The 7,581-nt window shown below is 39.1% G+C and overlaps 1 pseudogene; it reads right to left on the reverse strand.

The window, feature by feature from the left end:
- The window catches only part of LOC105532379, a 12,955-nt pseudogene that overhangs the window by 2,135 nt on the left and 3,239 nt on the right, over nucleotides 1-7,581 (reverse strand).

The following is a 7,581-nucleotide window of genomic DNA, read 5'->3' on the forward strand; positions in this document are numbered from 1 at the left end:
AAAAGTGCAAAAGAAATCTCAGCTGGATGCAGTGGCTCACGCCTGTAATCCCAGCACTTTGGGAGGCCAAGGCAGGTGGATCACCTGAGGCCAGGAGTTTGAGACCATTCTGGCCAACATGGTGAAACCCCATCTCTACTAAAAATACAAAAAAATACCTAGCCAGGTGTGGTGGCAGGTGTCTGTAATTACAGCTACTGGGGAGGCTGAGGTTGCAGTGGGCCGAGATCACACCACTGCGCTCCAGCCTAGACAACAAAAGCAAAACTCGCAAAGTTCTCAAAAAACAACAAAAAAACCACAAAAATCTATTGCATGAAGGCAGAACATTTATGTTCCCTTCAGAGAATAACCAGACACAAGTTACTGATCAACTCTCTCATCTACCCCAAAGCAAGCAGCAATACACCAGTCATAAACTATACTTCAAAATTAGTATATAATAGAAAACAATGATATCAGTTTAACTACAACCAAAACAAAAAGCAAGTTTGTACTCAAGTATAACCCCTAATACTGCAAATATTAAACTACAGGTTCTCTCTTGCCATCTGAAACGTCAGCTATTTAGGCCTCCCAGAGAAACCAAATACATCTGGATGATGAGCGATACCTGTTCTAGAGTCAGGAAGAAAACTGATCAAACTTGCTTATCCAAAATCCACATTATCAATAAAGCCTACATTATCAAAAAGGTTTGATGAGCTGAATCTTCTGGAAGATTGACTGTTTAAGGCATGTACACCTTGGGAATAACGAGCAACGCATCAGCAAATGCTTGGACTCCAAGCTGTGCCCTGCCCTTAACACTGAGCTTATATTTAATCACACAGCCTGTTGGATGGGGAAAAAAAAATACTAAGAAAACTGTAGAACTAATTTTATGAATAACAAAATACACATATGAAAGCCATTACTTCCTTACAAATTCACTATGACCACATCAATTTAAGTGCTGCATTTGAAAGTCACAATACAAGCGACTAACATATCAAATAGGAGAATGGCTCAACCAGAATGGCTTCACTAGCCACTGGCAGCTCTTTCAACAGATCAGTATTAGTTCATTTATTTGTATTCACCTTTAATAATGATACGCTATGAAAAACCTTAGCATACCATCAGTCATTCTAAAGGGAAGACTGCTTTTGCATGGTGTCTGGCTGTGTAAACTACTGATAAAACAACACAGTATTCAGCCATGCTTTTCAGACCAGCAAAACAATATAATAGAATTGAAATATGGTAAGGACCTTACCATCATCAATACCAATTTTGACAGCCCTCAAGCCATCCCTTACTGCATCTTTGATCTAACTGTGGGCTTATTTGGTCCTTTGATGAATAATGTGACAGAACGAGAGTTGTTAACACTTCTCAATAAAGGTGAACTCCCTATGTGTAGAAGAAACACGATTGGGCAAAGAGTGAAGAGAGAAGAGGAACTTACAGAGAATGACAAGCAGCATATTAATAAGGAACAAACTTGATCACATTAAACCAAATTATCTCTTTTTGAAAAATCACATATAAATGTGATTTCCCCCATCAATGGCTTCCCATTACTACACATAAACCTTCAAAATGTATATAAACAAAAATCTGATCCTGAATTTCAATTAATTTTTCTGTTAAAGACTTCCTGAACCAGGCACAGTGGCTCATGCCTGTAATCTCAGCACGTTGGGAGGCTGAGGGTGAAGGACGGCCTGAGCCCAGGAGTTTAAGACCTGCCTGGGCAACACAATACGACCCTGTTTTCTACAAAAATTACACAAAAAAATTAGCCATGCATGGTAGCACATGTCTGTGGTCCCATTTGCTCAGAGGCCTGAAGCAGGAGGATCACTTGAGCCCACAAAATGAGGCTGCAGTGAGCTGTAATCTGATCACACTCCAGCCTGGGCAGGAGTGAGACCCTATCTCAAACAAACAAAATAAAAATAATTCATGAGCTAAAAAGTTCTATTGCCTTCAAGAAGAAAATACACTTACCAATGTATACTCACATAAAAGTCCTGCATGTCCCAAGCAGTCAGGACTGAGGTCGTCAAAAGAATTCAGGGCCACCCCACCCCAAGCAAGAGTCAGCCTGAAATAGCATTTTAAGGGAGGTGGATAAGCAATGTTACCACTGAAGTTCAAAGAGAAGACAAGTAATTTTTAGGAAGGAATTTTTCAGAATTACACACAAAAATTACATTTTAAAATGTACTTTAACCTAAGCCTTTTAATTTGCCATCAACCAGCTGAAAACTAGTCTTTTAACCCTCCATTTAAACCACTCTCCACAAGTCAGCAAATGAAATCTAAAAGTAGACAAGAGCTCTTTGTTGGCCAGGCATGGTGGCTCACACCTGTAATCCCGGCACTTTGGGAGGCTGAGGTGGGTGGATCACTTGAGGCCAGGAGTTTGAGACCAGTGTAGCCAACATGGCAAAACCCCATCTCTACTAAAAAAGCAAAACAAAACAATTCAGCGGGCATGGGGGCAGACACCCGTAATCCCAGCTACTTGGGAGGCTGAGGCACGAGAATCCTAGAACTCAGGAAGCGGAAGTTGCAGTGAACCAAGATCATACCACTGCACAACAGAGCAACACTGTCTCAAAAAATAATAATATTTTTAAAAAAACCTTTATTGTGGTGAGCTCTTTGGGAGGAGGTACACTGAATTCAGAGACAAAAAGTAAAATAATGTTTACAAGGGGCAAGAGGGAGGGAGAAATGGGGAGTAACTATTTAACGGGTATACAGTTTTAGTTTGTGATGATGAAAATAATTCTAAAGATGTACAGTGCTGACGGGGGCAAAATAATGTGAATATAGTTAATGCCAATTAATTATACAGTTGAAAAACCCAAAAATAAAGTATAAGGAGAAAGAAATAATCCCAATTAATTTGCAAAATAAGTAAAAGTCAAATTACTTGGATAAATCTGCTACTCATACCTCTCCATATTTCTCCTTTTAGCTCTGCGCAGAGCGACTACGCCTTCTCTTGAAAGAGCATCTGAGGAAAAGGGGTCAATTCCCTATAACAAAAATAAAAATTAGTTTCAACATCTTCCACCTTAAAAGTAAAAAGGATGATACATACTATTTAGTTTATACAATTAATTTTCATTCTCACCTTTTGATTAATAACAAATCCTTTATCTGAATCACCACAGACTTTCCTTTTCAGTTCTATTATTTAACTCTATCTTCAATGAATTTTCTTTCAGCTTTTATGAGTTTTTCTCTCTCTTCTGCACTCTTGTAAAAAAAAAAAAAAAGCTAGAATTCACTTCTCTATTAAGAAGGAAAAAAAAGTTACAGAAAGTAGGGAAACATTTATTTTTTGAGAAGAAAACAGCTTCTGAAACTGGATTAGTCCTAAGATTTAACAAACAGTTCACTGAGCTCCAATCCTGCCCCTTGCACATCTTCAGAGGCTGTTTCCTGTAACTCTCCCAAACCAATTTGAGGATTATTGTCCTTACAGTGGGAAATGAAGTTTCACAAAAAAGTATCTCGCCTAAAATACGAAGCTCCTCCATTTCACTGTTAAGGGGCTATAAACTTAAGTTTTTTCATATTCTAATGACATGTTACAAGTGAGGATGTATGCATCCTCCACCCTTTTTTTCTATCAGGATGCTATGCTCCGTGATCCAAAACAAGCCCTCTGATTAAGCTGTTCAAACACACAAAAAATTATGGTTATCGATCTCCAGATGGATGTGTGTTAAACACTGAACTGAGAAGGTATTGATAATTTTCATGCAGTCAGCTTTGTTTCTTGAATTACTTGAAGATCCTATGCTGTACAGAAAAGTCTGCAGCGATAGTCTCCCTGGTAGGCTGTCCAACTGTGATGACATCCTTTAAAAATATGTTTTCTAGCCGGGCGCGGTGGCTCAAGCCTGTAATCCCAGCACTTTGGGAGGCCGAGAAGGGCGGATCACGAGGTCACAAGATCAAGACCATTCTGGCTAATACGGTGAAACCCCATCTCTACAAAAAAATACAAAAAACTAGCCAGGCGAGGTGGCGGGTGCCTGTAATCCCAGCTACTCGGGAGGCTAAGGCAGGAGAATGGCGTGAACCCGGGAGGCGGAGCTTGCAGTAAGCTGATATCCAGCCACTGCAGTCCAGCCTGGGAGACAGAGCGAGACTCTGTCTCAAAAAAAAAAAAAAAAAAAAAAAAAAGTTTTCTGCCAAGCGCCTGTAATGCCAGCACTTGGGGAGGCAGAGGTGAGAAGACACCTTAATCCCAGGAATTCAAAACCAGCCTAGGCAGCATAGGGAGACTCCATTCTCCACTAAAAGAAGGGAAAAACGAACACAAACATGTTTTCTAACTGTTTGAAAAAAAATTTTTTTAATTCCTCTGCTGCTTCTCATTATGCTTTGTACCTGGCAATTCAATAAATGCCAAATGACTGATGTTGTTCACTTTTCAGAACAATTCTAACCATAAATACAACATAACATTCACCGTATTTCAGGAGAAAATATTACTAAAAGTAAAAACAATATTCACCAACCAATTTATCCAACTTATATCTGCAGGTAAATATATGATATTTTATATCCAAATATATTAAAAATTTTGCCAACAGTATATATTGTACAAAGCACCCTAAATTGCAAAACACATTTTATTCATTTTTTTTTTTGAGATAGAGTTTTGCTTGTCACCCAGGCTGGAGTGCAATGGTGTGGTCTTGGCTCACTGCAACCACCGCCTCCCAGGTTCAAGCAGTTCTCCTGCCTCAGCCTCCCAAGTAGCTGTGATTACATGCGTCTACCACCATGCCTGGCTAATTTTTGTAATTTTAGTAGAGACGGGGTTTCCCCATGGTGGCCAGGTTGGTCTTGAACTCCTGACCTCAGGTGATACACCCACCTCGGCTTCCCAAAGTGCTGGGATTACATACAGGCGTTAGCCACCACGCCTGACCATTAGTATTTCAGTCTTCTACCACCTACCTTGTATCAGTTTCAGATTTATGTTTCATCTCCATGATCACAAAACCATGAAGAGATCAATAAGTTCATCTTTTCTTTTAATGGCCAAAATGGAGCCCACTACAGCCTGCAATAGAAGGATAACCATTAAGTAAATTCAATTTGCGGCAGCAGAAATATGTTGCTTTTCAGAAGGCTAAAGTAGACAGTTTCTTCATTTTACAATCTCTACACTGATTTGTCTTCTTCTATAAGCAGACAGAATACATTATATATAAACAGCTGTTACCTTTCTGAAATCTCAATCTGTAATTCACAAACATTAACATTCCTTAATATTAACATTCCTCCTGGTGTTTCATTAAAAATACTGGTAACTGGAAGCTTTCTAATAACAAAATCTCCACTTTATAATCCTTTTAATGAAAGCTCCAATTTTATAACCTGGTTAGGTATACTATTATTTGAATTTCCTCATTTTACTTTTTAGAGACACAGATTAGGTATCACTGTCACAAAAATGAACCTACATAGCACCTTGTAGTTGAAATTGGTAATTATATTCACGTTTCTACTATCAGAGATTTTCTATATAGGTGTACCGTAACAGACACACACAAAATTTAATATATATCTCTGTTAAGACATCTGCAAATTCAGCGTGAACTTTGGTAAGAAGAGATGCTCTGGCCACATCTTTAAGTGTTTCCTTGTCCATCTCTCTGCTTACTTTGACTTCTTCCAAAAACTGAAGGGACTTTTCCTTCACAACTTCAAATCCTTCAGTGATTATTCTGGGATGAAGGTCCTACAATAAACACACAATAACACTCCCATCTTCAATTAGGTGCAACTATAGTTCATGATAAAGTTCAGATAATTCTTGGAGGGATATTCTGAATCATCATACCTTTGAACACGCAGTAACATAATGTGCTGGCTTTCTGAATACATTTAAAAGGATAAATATTCCTTTCAATGCAGAGGAGAAGAACAGGCAATGCTCTAGCACAGGGTCAAAGCCAAGGGAACTATAAAGCACACTTGGGTGTTCACTGTGCAGACCACCCCGAATCATGCCAAAACCGACACTGTGTCCCAACAACTCGCAGATGGTAGTGTTATTCTATTTTTTCTATAGGTAATCTCAAACTAATTCACATAATTTACTAATAAAAATAAAGACTGCTCTCTTCTGCCAGGAAATTCTGACAATAGATTCATAGTCCTTGAGGTTTGTTTTAAACCTTGGAACTAGTCAGGGCTAAAAAAGTGGAATTTATCCAAATGTAAGCTTTTAGTTGGCTTTTTCCTAACAAATAAACATGACTAGTCCTAAACATCCCATTTTAAAATCTCAATTATTAATTTACACTAAAGACAGATACAAATCACATAGGCAATTCAGCTTGATTATAAAATTATTTTCAGGCCAAAGAAGGTTCCATAACCTGTCCAAGATCACAATTAATTTATTTTAGACCAGGACGAAGACCCAGATTTAAGCCCCCTAATTCTACTCTATGGTCTCAGCTAGTATTAACAACACATCAATTTGTATAAATAAATATCTGACATAGCCTATATACAATGAAATATTACAGAAACAAGCTGTGCGCCGGGCGCGGTGGCTCATGCCTATAATCCCAGCACTTTGGGAGGCCAAGATGGGTGGATCACCCGAGGTCAAGAGTTTTGAGCCAGCCTGACCAACGTGGAGAAACCCCATCTCTACCAAAAATACAAAATTAGCTGGGCGTGGTGGCGCATGCCTGTAATCCCAGCTACTTGGGAGGCTGAGGCTGGGAACTGCTTGAACCCAGGAGGCGGTGGTTGCGGTGAGCCGAGATCACGCCATTGCACTCCAACCTGGGCAACAAGAGTGAAACCCCATCTCGAAAAACAAAACAAAACAAAAAACAGTTGTGCATACTTCAGAAATGTAGAGATCCGCCTGTTTCAGTAGCTCTCCAATGATTAGGACATTGGAAGTCGTACCATCCCCAGTTATACAATCCTGGGCTGTTGCTACCTTTGCTATTAAGGAAGCTGTTGGGTGTTGAATTTGCTGAAAGTAGAAAAAGAATGAATCACTTAAAACAATATGAAGCAGTCTAAATATACCACAAATAAAATGCATGAAGGGCCTCTTTAAGTGCTATCTACTAGAAAAATCTACCCAAGAGTTTGGCTACAAATTGCTAAGATTAAAAAGTCACAATTAGCTATCATGCACATGCAATTATAATGATCAAAACATTTTCATGTGTAATTTATTTCCCAGGTTATCTCTACTTTACAGATGAGGAAGCTTGAGGCTCAGTAAAAGCTGACTCAAGATGACACAGCTAACAGTTAACAGTAACACATAATTTTACATCCTTGCCTCTTTACGGCAAGTATAGGGCTCTAGTGAGAATAAGCCAGGTATCTCCTAAAATGAAAGCTCAGCAGCCTCTACTGTTACTCTGCAATGATCAAATAATTTAAAAGGAAAGGTCAGGTGCGGTAGCTCATGCCTGTAATCCCAGCACTTCGGGAGGCCACTGCAGGTGGATCCCTTGAACTCAGGAATTTGAAACCGGCCTGCGCTACGTGGCAAAATCCTGTCTCTTAAAAAAAAAA

This window comes from Mandrillus leucophaeus, unplaced genomic scaffold (genome assembly GCF_000951045.1).
Source record: "Mandrillus leucophaeus isolate KB7577 unplaced genomic scaffold, Mleu.le_1.0 Scaffold954, whole genome shotgun sequence".
In the NCBI taxonomy this organism is placed as follows: domain Eukaryota; kingdom Metazoa; phylum Chordata; class Mammalia; order Primates; family Cercopithecidae; genus Mandrillus; species Mandrillus leucophaeus.